Source organism: Narcine bancroftii, chromosome 1 (genome assembly GCF_036971445.1).
Source record: "Narcine bancroftii isolate sNarBan1 chromosome 1, sNarBan1.hap1, whole genome shotgun sequence".
Taxonomy (NCBI): domain Eukaryota; kingdom Metazoa; phylum Chordata; class Chondrichthyes; order Torpediniformes; family Narcinidae; genus Narcine; species Narcine bancroftii.
The window spans coordinates 68423836-68443234 of NC_091469.1; the positions used below are offsets into that span (position 1 = coordinate 68423836).

At 39.4% G+C, this 19399-nt stretch overlaps 1 protein-coding gene and 1 non-coding gene across 3 annotated transcripts in view; one reads left to right on the plus strand and one right to left on the minus strand.

Annotated features, from left to right (window-relative positions):
- fancc (FA complementation group C) overlaps positions 1-19399 on the plus strand; it is a 191967-nt gene that overhangs the window by 12310 nt on the left and 160258 nt on the right. The gene's annotated exons all lie outside the window — the stretch shown is intronic.
- On the minus strand, positions 12518-12624 carry LOC138752123 (U6 spliceosomal RNA). The gene has a single exon (XR_011350395.1). It is a non-coding gene; the product is annotated as a U6 spliceosomal RNA (small nuclear RNA).

Consider the following 19399-nt stretch of genomic DNA (forward strand, 5'->3'; position numbering starts at 1 on the left):
TACTTTTTTTTCCTCTCTGTATTGCACAGTCAGTTTATTTACATTTTTAAAAATTTGTTTACATGTCTATGTACCACCTTGAGTACAGTTTTTTGCACTACCAATAATTGGTAATTTTGCTTCACCTGCAGGATAATCTCAAGGTTGTATGTTATGTATGTACTTTGACAACAAATCTGAACTTTTTAGTTATAAATCATAGAGCATTGAAAGAGGCCACAAAGACATTTGGAAAAACTCGAGTTTGAAAATTGAGCTGCAATAAAATTCAATATAACACCATAAAATTTGTATAGTCTGATTACCTCTCTGTCATTAGATTCATTCTGAGTTTTTCTAGCATGTACTTTTTTTGCATATTTATATACAAAAAAAATAGGTTAGTGTCATAGCACAACATATTTACAGTGCCAGTGACCTAGGTTCATCTCCACTGCTGTTTGTACATTCTCCCTGTGTCTACATAGGTTTTCTCTGGGTGCTTCCATGTTCCAAAGGTGTACGGGTTAGTAGGTTAATTGATCACATAAATTTATTGGGCTGTTCAGGCTCATGGACTGGATGGGACTGTTACCATGCTATATCTCTAAATTAAAATTGAAATATATTTGAGGATTTTGAGGCGTAAGAGCAAGCTTTTCATATCTCTAGTTTCAGGTTTTAAAGTTAAACTGTCCCTGTGCACAAATAAAGCTACATATAGTCCCATGCTAAGTTTGTGTACTTCAGGAATTTATGACACGCAGTCAAGTAAGAACACTCTGGTAGGGAAGGTGAACAAGCACGTAGAACTGAGCCAGTTTTGGGCTAGATTTTCTGGCTGTGAAAGTGATCACAAATCTGATTTAGTAACCTGCAGAGATTGGAAATGATTCTGTAATCCCCATCCCTGTTCATCATCTTTTGAATATTTGCAACAAACCATGGAATGAAATGGTTCCACAAATAAATGTTTCTTTGAAGATGAATCTATCTGATGTTACATCAAGAACGCTGTAATCTTTAGAAATGTGCGATATGAAATACTCCTGATGGCGCACACTCAGAAATATATTTAAAATGCAAAATAGTCACATTTCTTATGGTTACCTGGCTTACTTAGTAAAATTGCTATCACTACAGGTCAATTCTTCTCCCTTTCTGAGCCAAACAGCCAGTCTCTGTGCCAGAGACCTGACCCCTGTGGTCGTCCCCCTCAACAGTATCCAAAATTGTATGCATTTATTGAGAAAAATGGCCAGTGGGTTACCCTGCACTGACTGCCTATTCCCTTTCCCTCCCGATGGTCATTTAATTATCTGCCTCCCTGTAACTCCTGTATATGAACCCCAGTGTCTCCTGAATAATCCAAAGTTCATCAAGTTTCAGCTCCAGTTCCTTAAAGCAGCCTGTAAGTAAATTCAGGCAGATACACTTCTTGCAGGTGAAGACATCAGTGACATTTGTGGAGTCTATGATTTCCCACATCCTACAAGAGGACCATGACCACTGTCCTTGTTATCATTCTCCCTGCTCACTGTGCAATTTAAATTAAAAAAAATCTTGCCTTACCCGCTGTTACCTGTCCCTTCTCACTCGAGCCTTTTTTTCCCTAGAGAGCTGCTGTCATGGCCAACATCTGCAACACTTCCTCAACCCCGCACATCAAACCTCTGCTTGCAAAAGCGTCTAGGTCCCATTATTGCACTGGGTCACTTATACAGTGGCTGCTCCACTTCAGCGTACCTTTTTAATGTCTGCTGGGTCCACCTCTTCAGAAACCTCCTGACCATTGCTAAGTCCTGGCTCCTGCCAGGATAGTATATTTTCCTTAACTAAGAAAGAGTTTGGAGCAGTGGTTCTCAACCTTTTTCTTTTCACTCACCTATCACTTTAAGTATTCCAATGCCATAAGTCCTCTGTAATTAGTCAGGGAGTGCTTAAGGTTGTATGTGAGTGGGAAGGGAAGGTTGAGAATCACTGCTCTAGACCCAATTGTTATGGAAATATTTTGAGAAAAATATTTCATTGGCTCATTTCCTTTGGAGTTATGAAACCCTGCACATAATGAGTTAATTAGGTACAATTAAAGCAGTAGTTTTAAAAAAATTTCTTTCTACCTACATACCACCTTAAGCAATCCCTTACTAATCATAGAGCACCTATGGCATAGGGATTGGTATGTGAGTGGAAAGTAAAAGGTTGAGAACCACTGGTTTGGAGGAAAATAAGAATGAAGATGCTGGAAAGCTGGAGCAGCACAACTGCTGGCAGAACTCAGTGGGTCAGGAGGTGTCCAAGAGGCTGAGATCCTTCATTTGAGCTGGGAAGAAAGAGCAGAAGTGAAATAAAAGGTGGTGGAGGCAGAGAAGAATGAACTGACTGGTAATAGGGGAATACAGGTGGAAGGGGGAAGAAATGGGAATAATGTAAGTAGCTGGGATGTGATAGGAGGAAGAGACAGAAGGCTGAGGAAGATGCACTGTGATAGGGGAGGGCAGTAGATCATTGGATGAAGGGAAGGAGGGAAGCTGAAGGAAGGTTTGAGTGACAGGGAGGTTGAGAGAGGACAGAACAGGGAAGAAAAGGTAGAAGGGGCCATGAGGAATTAGGGAAAGTAAGGTAGCTGGAAATTGGAGGTCAGTATTGATGCTGGGGGCTGGGCAGGGATGAGGTGAGGGCATGTGTGCAGGAAATGAAGGCGATGTGGGTGAGGGCTGCATTGATGACTGGAGGGGAAAGCACTTTTACTGAAAAGGAAGGCATCTCTGCTGTCCTAGAATGGAAAGCTTCGTCGTGAAAACAGATACAGCTGAGACAGGAACCGAGAGGTGAGTATACGTTCCTTACCAGAAACGTGGTGAGAAAAGGTGCAGTCCTGGTAACTGTGGCAGTCAATTGATTTGTAAAAGGTGCAGTAGATTGTCTGTCTCCAAAGCTGGAGACAGAAATCGAGAAAGGGTTGAGAGTTACCAGAGTGGGGTAAAGTTAATTTGAGTGCAGGATGCAATGAAGGAAAGAAATAGTTGGGCTGAACTACCCAAGTAGGCTTACAGCATGGTTTGTTCCACTTAGACGATGAAAAGGCAAGTATAGCTGAAACTCATTCGCGTACAAGAATGTGCAAGTCATGTTGCATCTGTACTGGAGTAAGCGCACACCTCGTGTCTTTGTTTTACCCTGCCCCAAATACATTTATTTCCAAACCTGTAAGATATTTTTCTCCAATAATCATGTCATTATTTTGTTTCTCTCAGAGAGAATCAGAATGTCAAACTGGGTAAAAATTTGGTCTGCTGACAAATTTACGTTAGCCTTTTTGACGCAGGACTCAGTCTCTCCTTCGCTGGGAAAATTTTTATCTCATCAGTTTCGAATGGGCTTGAATCCAGGTTCCAAACATAAAAGGTCAATTACACTCTGCCTTTTAGTTCCCAAACATGAAGATATTTATGAAGTTAAATGTGGCATAACATTTCTCTGATTTGTATACTTCTGGGTGGGTTTAAACTATGATTCTTATCCTATATTGCACTGATTTCACAAGAAGGAAGGGGGTGTGTGTGTGGGTGTTAATTCCAGTTTTATTCTTCCTACACTTTCAACAATCTCTCTTAGATTCTACCATTCACAGGCAGATGATTATAAATTTTAACTTGATATGGAAACTATTTATTCCTTAGTTATGTGCATCATTTAAAAGTAACATGTAAAATTTACATTTTAGTTTACTAATACAGGTATATAATCTTTTATCTGAAATTCTGAAAACTAAAACCTAAGAAAATCGAACATTTTTTCCCATGGATGTTTCCTGCACACCAAAGCTTGCGTTTGGCACCAAACCTGACCTGACGTGTCCAGCACTGTGTCTCAGTGCTCTGACCAGTCAGATGTGCCAGGAGTCCGAGGCGACTTCTTTGATGCGGACGCCCGCCCATCCCCGATGCCTCCTAATCACTGCCACCATTCCCCAACTATGGTCCCCGCTCCTGCTAGGAGGCCGATGACACTGAAAGAAGTCTTTAAAAAGGACTCCCAACGTGAAGACAATGGTCACCATATTTTCAGGTGTTTAGCTTAGTTTGAGCCAGTTAATATTTGGTTTTGCTATAGGTTTTACCAAAAAAAAGTATGTGAATAATTTTATGGTCTATCTTTCACCATTTACCACTCTCTGCCCCCCCCCCCCCCACCCCCACAATCGAGAGACCCTTCCAGTTGGTGTGTGTCTTTGTTTTGCGCGAATCTGAAATCAGCACAATTACTTAATGTACTGCTGTTATTATTATTCTAGTCAAAAAATTTCCGAATTCTAAAGTGGCTGGTCCCAAGGGTTTTGGATCAAATATTATGTTCCTGTAATTATTTTTTTTAATCATGAAAACCCCATTTTTTGTAGTCAGCAACTTAGCCAGGGTTACTGCTTCTGATTTCTTTGGTCACTCCAGTTGCTGCACAAAAAAATATAAAAGGTCGATACTTCCGTATCTAACCTAATTAATATAGTAGGAATGTTTCCATTTTCAATTTTCTATGCAAAACTTCTTTGGCATTTGATGATTATGAAGTTTTCCCTTTACAACAGTTGTTTTAGGAGGGAACCCTTATTTTCAAAGGGAAATTTTGAATTACTAATTTTAAATTACTAATTAATTAAAACAAATATGGACTTTGTGATTGTGAGCATTAGGATAGTCTCACTTCCAGAATGCTTTGGAAACCAGCAGTGTCAATGTGGTTTCTCGACTTAATGAAGGACAGCTTCATGCAATGGAATTTTTGTGGTTATTTTGTGTTATGTCTACTTCGATTGTGGGAAAATGCTCAACAGTACAGCAACATACCTTTTTTAAAGTTCTATTTAAGTCTGGAAAGTGTATTTTGTGTTCATAGTAATAATTCTGCATCTATCACTCGCAAGGATAATGATGTGAGCAATGTGTGATGAATTGTGAGGATCACACAAGAGGTTAATTGATAGGGCAGTAAATTGTATTGCCTTAAGTGATTTTTAGGCTCACTTCCCAGTGTTTTGGTACTGCTTCACTCAGAGCTTTTAGGAATAGCACAGCTAATGGGTGTACTGGCTTTAAATGAGGTGACTGAGTCCTGTGCAACTTGTTTTCAGTGTATTTGCTTTCACAGCATTGAATAATGTATAACTTGGCACTACTTATGGGTGCTTCTATCATTATAATTTATTACTTGGTGTCCCTTGCTTTAAAGCAAATTTTTTGATGAATAATTAAAACAAAATTTATCAGGTACGATAGAACCCAGGCTGCATGATTTTTAACTTGAGAGTACTTAACATTGAATTCAAGTAGACATGCATAATGTCTACTTTCTATAATGTACTTTATATAGCAAAGATGAAGAATTCAAGCCTGAAATGCTGGTCATGTATCTTTTTCTTTGCTATATAAACTACACTGTTTGACCTGCTGAGTTGCTCCAACATTGTGTTTTTATTCTTTCCATTTGATGTTACCTGATCCATTCAGTGCCTTCAGCTTCTCATTGTTTTCTGATATGCATATATTGTATTTCTCTAAGGTTTGGAGGGATATGAGCCAAGGCAGGCAAATGAAGGAGCTCAGATGGGCAATGGATGATTTAGGCTGTAAGACCAGTTTCTACGCTATCTCACTCAATGGTTTAATGCGTATGAATTCAGAATTATTTTAACTCTGAAACTGAGACCTTGAAAATGGGGGAAAAAAAAATCTGCAAATACTGAAAATCCTAAAAAAAAGTACTGAAAGACAGTAGGTGAAATAAAGTTGATGGTTCAGGGTAAGAACATCACCTGAACTAGAAAAATGAGAAAACATGCTAATTTTAAATTGCAGGTTGGTGGGGTGGAGGGGAGAGGACAAAGGGAATATCTGTGAGTGGGTGATTCCAGGGTTGCAATGGAAATATGCTGTTATGAAACCATCAAGCTTTATCATGTTTTTTTTTTCTTCTTTCTCTCTGCTTTCATTAATCTATCAACCTAGATGCATTGCAGCCTTCAGGAATCACTATTGATAATTTTGTTCCATGTAGATGGCATGAAAGGTCAGAATCGAGCGCAGGTCACTGGAGCTGTGAGACAGTTGAGCTACCTGAAGTGCAACTCCATTGTCCGTAATCCTATGGAGAGCTCAATATTGCAACGTATGCTCTCCAGGATCAGATGTTGAATGAAGATCACCAAAACTGGAATTATCAGCAAGATTTGCATTAATGTTAACAATCACTGTTTTTGTTTAGTTAAAGAAACCATAAACTTTTGGAAATCTGGCACCTGCCAGTGACAATATTTCAAATAATGAGAATCTTTGAGTCCTTTGGTAGAAAATCTCTTGTAATGCATATGGATTTTTCAAAGACATTCAATAAGGAGGTGCTGGAGGAACATGAAAGTAGGTAAATTCAAGAGGCCTGACATATATGTATATCTCCAAGGACATAGTGGTAGGCTAGAGGGGAAATTGCAGGGACCTGACAGGAATATTTGCATTGCCTTTAGCATGGGTGAAGTGCCAGGAGACTGGAGGGTGGCCAAAGTTGTGTGTTTTTTTTAAAAAGAAAACTTTCAAGGGTAAGCATGCAGTTGTGGGCAAGCTGGAGGGGATTCTGAGAAACAACTGCTACATGCATTTGGAAAGGCAAAGACTGATTAGAGATGGTCATTATGAGTTTGTGCATAGGAATTTGTCTCACAAATTGTGACAAGTGGTGTGCTGCAGAGATCTGAGCTGGGTCCAAAGTGTTCAGCATTTATACATTGAATGAGGAAGTAGATGACATGATTAGTTCATTTGCAGATGACACTTAAACTAGTGATGAATTGGAAAGTGAAGAACATTTTCTATGAGAAAGCCTCATTTTTCCTTGAAGAACTGGCTGAGGTGAGGAAGATCCTAGTCGGAGTGAACCCACAAAAAGCAGCAGTCCAGATAACTTGTTGGGTGTTGATGGTATGTGTGGCCCAGCTGATGGAGGTTGCAATGGATATTTACCACATCTCACTTTTGTAATCCACTGTCCCAGCAGGATGCAAGGCAGCCACCATCATCCCAGAGCCCAGGAAATTGATGGCAACTGCCCACTGGCACTGATGTCTACAATCATGAAGTGCTTTGAGTGGCTGATGAACGAAAGCATCAAAGCACTTTGTTCACTGTTGATGCAATAGCCTTGACCTTCCACTCTGTCCTGATCCACCTAGAGATTGATGCTTCATACAGCAGGCTGTTGTTTATTGACCTAGGTTCAGCATTCAACACAATCATAAACTGGTGGATAAACTGTTCTCTGCAACTCAACACCCCCCTCTGCAACTGGATCCTGGACTTCTTGATAGAAATACCACAGTTTGTCGAGATTGGCAATAAAACCTCAAACCCCATTATTCTGCACTAGTGCACTTCAGGATTGAGTGCTGAGCACATCATGTGTTGCATTCCTATGGCTGCACTGCCATATTCAACTCTAACAGAATCATGAGATTTATGTATGAGACTGTTACGAGCCCAAAGGACTCCAAAACCCAGCAGCAATAGGGGTTCACCAAGACAAGTAGTTACTTAAACAAAAGTTGTTTTTAATTATCTTTAAACGTGAAAACAGAATCAAACTAACTTGCCTCTATTAACTTAGCTAACCCAACTTAACCCCCTTCTAATTCTAAGTGCATGTATACGTAATGTGTGTGTAAATTTAAGTCTTTTGGTTCACAGTTCAATCTCACATTTCATTCTTCCAAGATCATTGGTTGCAGGCAATTCTTATACTGTGCGCAGAATTTAACATGTATAAAGTTCACCAGGCTTTGGTGCTCAAAAGGTGAATGTTTACTGCTCAGGAAGGTTCTTTGTAGGTTTGCAGAGAGAGATTTGTTGTTCCAAAATTTCCACAACTGAGGTACCACCATTAGTCACCTCCATGTCTTGCTGATGAAACTTGCCCCATCAGGGTTCTCCAGATGATGATCTCTTTATTTCAAGCTACTACAGAGTTCCTTTCTGTTCCCCTTATTCTAAGAGAAACATCAGACAGATAGCACTTCCAGCCAACCGCCACTCTGGAGTTTGTTTCAGTTCAAACAAGCTTCTCCTGCATGTTTCACCTGTGCCTGTTCAGTGTCTGTCTCTGTTTTCTCCTGTAAATAATAGTAGTTATTCTTCTGCTCCCATCTGTTGGTTTTAGGCAAACAAGAACCCAGGAGTGACCTCTGAGTGCGCACTTTGCAGAAAGGTCAGAAGTCTTGTAAAAATGTTCAACACAGATGACTTTTCTCCAGTCCATTCATTTCATGACATCATTTCAATTAGCACCTACTTGTGAAATAGCATTCTCCATAGTTTCTGTAAAGTCACTGAATATGAATTCTTCAGTATTTCAAATAAGATCTGTTTTAAAATGTATGTATGTAACCTACTCTAATTTTACCAATTTATCTCCTAAATATTAAATCACAATACAACAATTGTTGGCCTCATCAGCAACAATAATGAGTGCATGAGAAAAATGAGGTTGAAAGGCTTGTAAAATAGTATGAGAAAAATAACCAGACTCTCAATGTGGACAAGACAAAGGAAGTGATTGTGAACGTCAGGAGGATGAAGTCGACTATTCTCCATTGCACATCAATGGGTCCATCATGGAGAGAGTAGAGACCATGAAGTTTTTAGGCATGCATATAAAGGATGATCTTTCCTGGAGTCATAGCACCTCATTAGTCAGAGACTGCCTCCACTTCCTAAGGAGGCTGAGGAGTGCAAATCTACTGGCCCCCATCTTGACAACTTTTTGCAGGAGCACATTTGAGTGTGTCCTGCCTGGCTTCATAATCGTGTGGTATGGTAGTTGCAAAGCATCAGACTGGAAGTCTATACAGGGGATCCTTAAAACAGCCAAGAGGATCACTGGGGTCTCCCTTTTCTCTATTGACTACATTTACTGGAAGCATTGTCTAAATAGGGCTCAAGGAATTGTAGAAACCCCTTTCCATCCATCACATAGTATCTTTAACCCACTACCATCAAGAAAGAGGTACAGGAGCATCAACATCAGGACTGCCAGACTGGGGAATAGCTTCTTCCCACAGACTGTAAGATTAACGAACAGAATCCTGTAACCATGTAAATCATACCAAATGATTTATTTTGATTGTGTTTTTGTGCATGCACCATGGTTTGAGAGATGTTATTTCGTCATGTTGTATATGTAAAATCAAATGATAATAAACTTGAACTTGATCAGCTGGGTTAGTGGTCTGAGGAAGGGCAGATGGAGTTTAATTTAGATAGGTTCAAGATGTTGCATTTTGGTAAGTCAAGCCAAGGCCGGACTTGCATGGTAAATGGTGGTACCCTGGAAAGCATTGTGGAACAGAGAGATTTAGGTGTGCAGGTTGTTACAAGATCAAACTAGCAACCACAAAGAAGGCATATCACACAGGGGTAAAGATGAACAATTATTTTATTAACAAAAAAATTCACCTTCAAACTTTAATTCAAAATCCCCCCCCCTTTTATAACAATGCCCACTAGTTACTATGCAAATCTCTAACAGTGTAAAACTAATAAATTCCCCAGCCTAAATAAAACTTTGATCTCAACTGAAGAGTGAGAGAGAGAAAGAACAAAATTTGAAGTTGTCCTGTGTTGCTTGCAGTAGAGGAACAATGGGCTTGGACCAGATCCTTCTGGCTGCCTTCAGAATGTTCATCCTTTTTGAAATCCTAACATTCTAAACTGCCCTCTAGACCATGACTCATGCTCTGGGCCGCCTTCCACTCCACAGCAACACCCAGTGGTGGTTTATCGTCCAAGTCCAGAAATTTTTTTCATTTTCTGTACATGCTCAGTCCGTCTCCCACTCTCTCAGCATAACATAAAACCACACAACACATTGGCCAATACACAACACAGATCTCTATAACACCCATCCTGCTTAAAAAAAAATTGGTCCACAAGAACAAATTTTTAACAATTAATGGAAGTATTACATAAATAAAATAAACTCCTTTTTTTTTACAATAAGTATATGATTAGATTTGTATCTACCTAGATTAACATCTTGACAAACAATCTGCTATTACATTATCTGTCCTCTTTATGTGTGTAATAATTAAATCATACTCTTATAATAGTAAGCTCCAATTCAATAACCATCTTCTTATTTTTCATTTTAGACAGAAAAACTAATGGATTATGATCAGTATATATTATTAATGGTTTTTGAGCAGTAAAAATATACACATCAAAATGTTGCAACGCTAAAACAAGCGCTAATAACTCCTCAATGGTCGAGTAATTTCGTTGATGGTCTTTAAACTTTTTTGAGAAGTATGTAATAGGATGTTCTACTCCATCACACCATTCTTCTTCTGTAACGGTACAGTACCAACTGCTTCTTCACTGGCGTCCACGGCTAAAAAGAATGGCTTTTCAAAGTTAGGGGACAAAAGTACAGGCTGATGGCATAAAATGGCCTTTAACTTTAGAAATGCTTCCTGGCATGCATCTGACCAGATAAATTTTCTTTCTTTCCAAGTAGTTTTGTTAATGGGAGTGCAATTTCTGCAGAGTTTTAAAAAAATCTACGATAGTAGCCAATCATACCTAGAAATCTCCAAAGATCTTTCTTATTACCAGGGATAGGGAACACAGTAATAGCCAATACTTTTGCTCCCACCGGTGCCACCTGTCCCTGTCCTACCACATAACCCAGATAAATTACAGTGGCATGTCCAAACTCACTCTTGAGCAAATTCACTGTGAGGTGTGCTTCCACTAGTCTCTGAAATAACTGCTCTAATTCAAGCATGTGTTCTTCCCATGATCAGTACTAATTACTAAATCATTGATTATAGGCTCCTGTGTGCTCTAAACCCTGAATTACTGCATTAATAATTCTCTGAAATGTGCCAGGTACATTTTTCATCCCGAAAGGCATAACATTATTCTCATACAATCCCGAAGGTGTATCAAACGCATAAATCTCCCTGCCTTTCTCTGTCAAAGGAACACACCAGTATCCTTTTAAGAGATCGATCTTTGTAAGAAACGTAGCCTTTCCCATCTTATCTACACAATCATCTATTCTGGGAATAGGGAACGCATCAGTCTTTGTCACCATGTTTACTTTTCAATTATCTGTATAAAACCTAATTGAGCCATCTGGATTAGGTACCAGAACACAGGGTGAACTCCAATTTCAACTTGATTTTCGGATAATGTCATTTTTGAGCATATAATCCACCTCTTGATCCAACAATCTGCTCTTTTCCTGATTAAAACTCGGTAAGGATGCTGCAGTAGTTCAGTCACAGTAGTTCTTCTTGGAACATCTGGGAATATATCCTTAAATTTCATAGGTAATGTCTTAATTTCTTCCCTTTCTGATTTAGTCAAATGCATTAACTTGGTTTCTAAGTTTTGCAAGACTATGGAATTTTCCAGCCTGGGGCTTATCACTTTCTGTGCTCCATGACCTTCAACAAAACTTACCTCCTTACTTTTTTCTATAACTAGCACCTTGGTTGGAATCCTAGTCTCCTCATTTTCTCAAAGTAAGGTTTAAGCATGTTCAAGTGACAGAACTGTGTCTCTCTTTGACGATTGGGCCTCTCAATGACATAGGTGACCTGTGTGGCGAATCACCATAAGGCAGGCGAACCAGCCCCGTTTGTAAGTCACGTGGCAGGGCAGCCGGCCAAAATGGTGCCGTCAGGGGTTTCTCTTCCTTCCAGCTCGGGGCTCAGAAACCACGTGATGCCCAGATGACGTCAGCGTCCTCCAATGCGGTTCTCAGCAAGGTATGGGCTGGGAGTATAAGTGCTCCCCAGCAGCCTGCAATAAACTAGTCTGCTCACTGAGCTCACCCATCTGGTTGTGTGTGTTATTGCAGGAGCAGTGTAGCCACCGCTACACCTGGTTAATTTTTGATTTAATCTTCTATGGTCCTGAAAACTGAACTCCCAAAGGGTTTGACTGCATTGGAAACAAAACCAATACTTTGTCGCCAGGTTTAATGTCCCTAATTTTTGCTTTTTGATCATACTGAATTTTCATTTTTCCCTGAGCAGTTTTTAAATTTTTCCTTGTCATCTCGCAAGCCTGATGTAATCTGTTTTTAAATTTGGAAAATATACAATCCAACAGATTTGATTGTATATCATTATGTATCCACTGTTCCTTCAACAATAGTAATGGACCCCTGACTTCATGACCAAACACCAACTCAAATGGACTAAAGCCAAGAGACTCCTGAGTTGCCTCTCTCACAGCAAATAATAACAAATGGATTACTTCATCCCAATCCTTATTATTTTCCATGCAATAAGCCCTCATCATATTTTTCACAGTCAAATGGAACCTTTCCAAGGCCCCTTGACTTTCAGGATGATAGGCAGATGATACAATTTGATGGGCTCACAATTCATACACCACCTGTTGAAATATTCCAGACATAAAATTACTCCCTTGGTCCGATTGAATTTCCCTTGGTAGGCCAAACTGTGTGAAAAATTTTAGGTTAGCCTTTTTTTTAAATTACGAATTTGCGTGTCATCCTTGCACAGGGGCCATGCTAATCTTCTCTGTATCGTTCCAATTTTAGTATATGTGCTGCCGAAGCGAGCACAGGTTAGCCTTCTCAATTGTCTTTGCTTTAATGTTTCTCAGGGGAATAGCCTCTGGAAGCCTTGAAGCGGTGCAGATGAGTGTTAACAGATATTCATTTCCCACTTTCGTTTTTGGCAATGGACCAACACAATCCATTATCACTTTTGAGAAGGGCTCCCCGAAAGCAGGGATGGGTTGTAAAGGTGCCACTGGTGGTCCTTGATTAGGCTTGCCCACCAGTTGACAAGTGTGACAGATTCTACAAAAGTTCACAACATCCCTTCTTAATTTTGGCCAATAAAACTGTTTCCTTATCTTTTCTACCGTCTTCTTCACTCCAAGATGACCTCCTAAAGGTGTACTATGAGCCAACTTTAATATTTCATTCCTGTAAGTTTTGGGAATTACAACTTGCCTTACAACCACCCAGTTTTTACTGGCTGGTATCACTTGTGGTCTCCCCTTTCTCATCAATATTCCATCTTGAACAAAGTAACTTACTGGCACAGTTTCAATTTCCCGGTTAGACAGAATCTTATCTCTTATCCCAGCAAGATCAGGATCATGCTTTTGTCTGGCTATTAATTCTTCTCTTGACAACAGCAAAGCTGGATCCTTTGGTTTGTCCTCAATGCTTGTCTCCACTACAGGATCAACACAGACTTTCTCTACCTTTACCTTTTTTCTTGACTTGGCTCTAGTAATGGCACACGCAGGGTAGATTTCCCAATCCTTTTCGGACTCATAAACCAATGGCTTACTTGTGAGTTTCACCGCAGGTATGACTTTACCCTCCTGCTAAATCATTCCCTAACTAAAGAGAAACCCCATCCACTGGCAGACTTGATCTTATCCCTCTCGTAACCAGGCCATTAACAAAGTCTGATTTAATCACTATTCTATGCAAAGGTATAGGCTCTGCTTCATCACCAATGCCTTTAATTAAATTCACATCTCCAGTATAGGTCTCCTCACCAAAATTCAGAATGTTGCTTAATACGAGCGATTGGGCTGCTCCAGTATCCCGCAGGATTTTAACTGGCACTTGATTGGATCCTTCTTTAACTGAAATGAATCTTCAGTCATGAATGGTTTAAAAATATCCCTAACCTTCTAGGCAATTGGTACCACCCCTTTCTCTTTCTTTCTTTTCAGTGCAGGACAATTTGCTATTATGTGCCCTGACTTCTTACAATAGTGGCAAATAACACTCAAAGTTTTCCTTCACCCATTTCTCTTCCTCTTCCTTTAACCTCACTTCTAGAGTTTCTTTCCACTCTACTTGGATTATCAGCAGTATTCCTTTGAAAGGTTTTCCCTGGTGTCCACTTAGGCTTGTGGGTTAAAGCATATTCCTCTGTGAATTTTGCCAAGTTTTTATATTTTTCTCTGCCAAGTAGACTTGTATATCGTCAGGAACACAATTTTTAATCTCCTCAATCAGAATTATTTCCCTCAATAAATCAAAGTTATTTTCTACTTTCATTGCGCCACATCACCGATCAAAGCACACAACCTTCCTATGAGCAAAATCCAGGTAAGATTGGGTTGCTGCCTTTTTTAAACTCCTGAACTTTTGTCTATAAGCCTCTGGAACTAGTTCATAAGATTGGAGTCTAGCCTGCTTTACAAATTCTAATCAGCTGCTTGTTGTACAGTGAGACACGAGTACACCTGTTGGGCTTTCCCTTTAAGAACACTTTGTAGCAGGAGTGACCACTGGTCTGTTGGCCATTTTAAGTTTACAGCTACTTTCTCAAAATGCTGAAAATACTGGTCTATTTCAGCTTCCTCAAATGGAGGAACTAACCTCACTTCTCTACTGACCAGAAACCTCTCCTCCTGACCAGCATGTGGGTTTTGGGCTTCTCCCTCTCCTTGGGTTAGGGTCAGCTTTAATTTAGCTAGTTCTAGCTCATGCTTCCATTCTTTCTCTCTCTCTTCCCTTGTGGCTGCCCTTTCCTCCATTTCTGCCTGCCTTACTGCTTCATGTTTGGCTTTCCTTTCTGCCTCTCTTTTTTCCTCTAATTCTAATTTTCTCAAAGCCAACTTTACTTCCTCTGAAGTTTTCTCCTTTGGAAACTGTTCTAATGCAGCTTATTCAAATACCCCCTTTCCTACATAGTGCTTAACAATCTTTTGGGCAATTTCCTTTATTTTCATCCCAGTTCTTACTGTAAGAAGTTTTAACTTGCAAACTATAACCTTCAATTCTGACTTTTTATCCATTTTAAAATTAACCACTGAAGGGTTCGCTATGAACTGGTCAATATTCATAGTTGCTGGTTTTTCTGCTGGTGATTTATACACTCACTGTTTATTTTTAATTTCAAGCTGGAGGTTGAGTCAAACTCAGATGACTGATAACTAAGCACAAGTCACTTGCTCCTAAAGCTTCAAATTGGTTTGATCCCGATGATACCCCCAAATTATGTTACAAGATCAAATCAGCAACCACAAAGAAGGCACATCACACAGGGGTAAAGATGAACAATTACTTTATTAACAAAAAATTCACCTTCAAACCTTAATTCAAAATCCCCTTTTATAACAATGCCCACTGGTTGCTATGCAAATTTCTATAACAGTGTAAAACTGATAAATTCCCCAGCCTAAATATAACATACGTAATCAAAATCTAAGCTATACTTCCAACCAGCCCAAAGAAAAACTTAGACACAAAACAAACACTAAACAATCAAGACTCACAAAACTTCGATCTCAACTGAAGCAAAGATCATAAACAAAATTCAGTTTGTTTGGTAAACTGAAGCCAAAAGATCTTTGAGAGAGAGAGAGCACAAAATTCGAAGTTGTCTTGTGTTGCTTGCAGAGAGAGGAACAACTGGCTTGGTCCGGATCCTTCTGGCTGCCTTCGGAATGTTCATCCTCTTTGAAATCCCAACATTCTAAACTGTCCTCCAGATTATGACTCCTGCCCTGTGCCTTCTTCCACTCTACAGCACCACCCAGTGGTCGTTTATCGTCCAAGTCTGGAATTTTGTTTCATTTTCTGCACATGCTCAGTCCGTCTCCCACTCTCTCAGCAGTCCATCACTTTGGCTCTCTAAGGCAAACTGTTTCTTTTTAACATAAAACCACACAACACATAGACCAATGCACAATACTGAACTCTGTAACAAGGTATATTTTTCTGTGAAAGTGGCATTTGGCATGCTTTAGGGAGTACAGGAGTTGAACATCATATTGTTACCTGTAGAAGACATTAGTGGGGCACATTTGGAGCATTGTTCTTCTATAGGAAGTATGTCATTAAGCCTAAAGTGTGCAGAAAAAGATTCACAAGCATGGTACTGGATTTGGAAGGTTTAAGTAAGGAGAGGCTGGATAAATCTGAACTTCTCTCCATGAGCATAGGAAGCTGAAGGGTGATTTATAGATGGATGTAAAATCATAAGTTAATAGATAAATAGTTATAGTCTTTTCCTCAGGGTAGGGGAATCTAAAACTAGATTTCAGATTTATTGTCAGAGTACATACATGACATTCTATTTTTCTGTGAGTGAGGCAGAATTACCACCTGTTGGTAGTGCAAAAAAAATCGTAATCAGTTTACAAAGAACTGTAAACAGGTAATGAATACAGTACAGAGAGAATTTTTAAAAAATCAATCAATTGCACAAGTAAGAATCTTCAAATGAGTCTCTGAGTTTGTGGTTGAAAATCTGATGGTGGAGGGGTAGCAGCTACTCTTGAACCTGGTGGTGCGAGTCCTGTGGCACCTATATCTCTTTTCTGATGGCAGCAATGAGAATAGAGTGTGTGCTGTGTGTTGTGGATCCTTGATGATTGCTGCTGCTTTCTGACAGCAGCTTTCCCTGCAGACGTACTCAGTAGCGAGGAGGGTTTCACCTGTGATGTCGTGGGCTGTGTCCACTACCTTTATGCTCAAGGGTTATTGGTGTTCCATACCAGACCATGTCCCCATGCCAGACCAAACTAGAAGGTATAGGTTAAAATGTGAATGGAAATATTTAAAAGGGGCCTGACAGGCAATATTTTCATGCAGAGCATGGTGTATATATGGAACCAGCTGCCAGAGGAAGCTCTAAAGGTGGGTAGAATTCCGATTGTACTGATGCATATGACAATAAACTCATTCATACTATGTATAGATGTACCAAAATTCTTCTAGATTCATAAGATATGTCAATGATAGAATTGAATCAAATTACCACAATATGCCATGAGACAAAAGAGGTAAAAATATAAAACAATAGATAAATAAAAATTCACAATTGCAGTTGGTGCAAAAAAAGGCATTTCAATAGTGCATTTAGATCTTTTCATGAGCCAAGATTAATTCTGATTCAGGTCAGGGTAATACAGAGAGACTTAGGAGCCTGTTAGCTGTTTGGGGGGGGCATTTAAAAAAAATTTAGAGTCCATATCTTCAAAACGTAAATGTAGAATCTTAACAATGCCCCCCTCCCCCTGTCCTTGGCTCCCTGCATCTAGGAACCACCTGGGATTCTGGGTAAGTTAGGATATTTGTCCCTTTGCAGGAAATTTATTAATTCAATGAAAGCTTTTTCTTTATTTTCATCTTTTTCTTTTCTCTCTTCATTTCTGTTGACTGTTTTTTCCTTTTGCCCTGGGTGGATGGGAGGGGGGAAGGTTAGGGCATGCTCTTGTTTTTTTTCTTACTCAAAATCCACATTGAATGATAAAATTGTTTCTTTTATATAATTTCATGTTTTCATGTTGATTTGAAAAAATATGAATTAAAAAACATTTTGGACTTTAGGTTTTGTAAATTCTGGCTGAAGAAGTGAGAAGAGATTGACTGGAGTGAAAGGGCAATCCTTAATGATGTTGGTTGCTTTCTTAAAGCAGCCTCCCCCGTCCCCCCACCAATCGAAGTCTTCAATGGATGGGCAGACAGTGTCCATGATGGACGACTCAGCTTTTAACTTTCTGCCGCCTTTGATGTACCTGAACACTCATGTTTGACAGGAAATGTGCACTGTTATGAGGATGTGTCAGAGCATATAGATACATTTTTGGGAGATAAATTGGGAAAGCTTTGTTAGAGAAGGTCATATACAAACACTTTAAAACAGATCTTATTTGAAATACTGGAGCTCTGCCCCATGTTAGACATATCGGCTCCACAGCTTTTGCAAGAACTTTGAAGAGTGCTCAAGAGACTTCACTAATAGATTATTGCTTACAAAAATGCAACAGATTTTCTGTAAGAGCACTTGTTCTAGGAGGGTCATATTGTTTTACAAGCAGAGAGAGAGATAGAAACAGGCTTTCTCTCCGAGATCAATTGTACAGTGTTAAAGCCAGTAGAAGCAGCTGGGACTGGAACAGGACAGGCTGGCAAGCTTGTGGAAAGCCTTTTTGGAAGACAGCCTGGTCAAAGCCCTTGTGGTTCATGCAAGAGGAGAAGACTAGCTGTCTAATGTTCACTTGGAATAAGAAAACAAAAAGAAACTCTGTGGTGACCTGAAAGAAAGAGGTTATCATCTGGAGAACCCTAAAGGGGCAAGTTTCGTCTGCTGAGTGACTGATGGAAGTTCATCAGATGTGGATGTTTTCTCTCTGAAAACCGATAAGAATCTTCCTTTCAAGCATTTACCTTTCAAGCATCAAAACATGGTGAACTTTATAAATGTTAAATTCTGTGCACAGTATAAGAATTGCCTGCCACCAATGAATTTGGAGGAATGAGAAGTGAGACTGGACTGTGAACCAAAGAACCTTTCTGAACTTAACGTGCATTTAGAATTAGAAGGGGGTTAAGTTAGGTTAGTTAAATTAAAGTTTGATTCTGTTTTCATGTTTAAAGGTAATTAAAAGCAAATTTTGTTTAAGTAACCATTTGTCTTGGAGAATATCTATTGCTGCTGGGTTTTGGGGTCCTCTGGGCTCGTAACTAGGGGAATGGATAGGTCAGAAGGTGAGAAACATTTCTGCTTAGAGGTATCTATAAACAGAGAGCATAGGTTTAAGTAAAGGAAGGAGATTTAAAGAGAATGTGAAGAAGATGTTATTTATCCTAATGATGGTTGAAATGGATTAAATGCTTGAAAATAGTTTTGCTATCGCTTAATACCCATTGGCTGGCATGGAAGCAGTGGGCTGAAGCACTGTTTCTGTGTTCTGTGAATATGAAACAGAGTCACAACTTCCAGACTTGTGAACTTTAAAAAGGAGAAAGAAATGTATCAGATATGCATGCTCAAATAAAAATTAAAAAAATAAAAAATAAAAAAAAATTTAAAAAATTGAAGCTTTATACGGATGTTACCAGGGATATTGCAGTTGAAATTCCCCATTTGTAGCAGTTTGTAAAGCCTTAGGCTGGAGAGTTTTTTTTTCCTCCCCTAAAGAGATGTTGCCATAGTTATATGCTCCATGTATTAAATCCTTTAAATATTCTTTTTTGCATACACGGAGAATTGGAGAAACATTGACTGTAGCAGTTGTTAGCTGTTACTTCCATTTCAATAACTTGTGCCCAATGGATCTCAAAAGATGTATTGTCCTTTGGGTAGGCTTAATAACAACCCTGCATGGGTTTGACAGGCTGGGGTTTGCTGTGGGTGGCTTGACTAAAGTGGGAATAACAAAATTGTATTTTTGCCCCATCAACAATGTGCTAGGTCTAAAAGGATTTTCTTTGAGCCATGGCTCTGCTTATGTGCTCTGCTTTATTCAATGGATTACTAGTCAGCTTCCTTCCAGTTTGATATATGATCCCCTAGGAATATTGGTCCCAATATTCCTGACCGCCAAGAAGATCCTGCAAGATTCATGTAGGA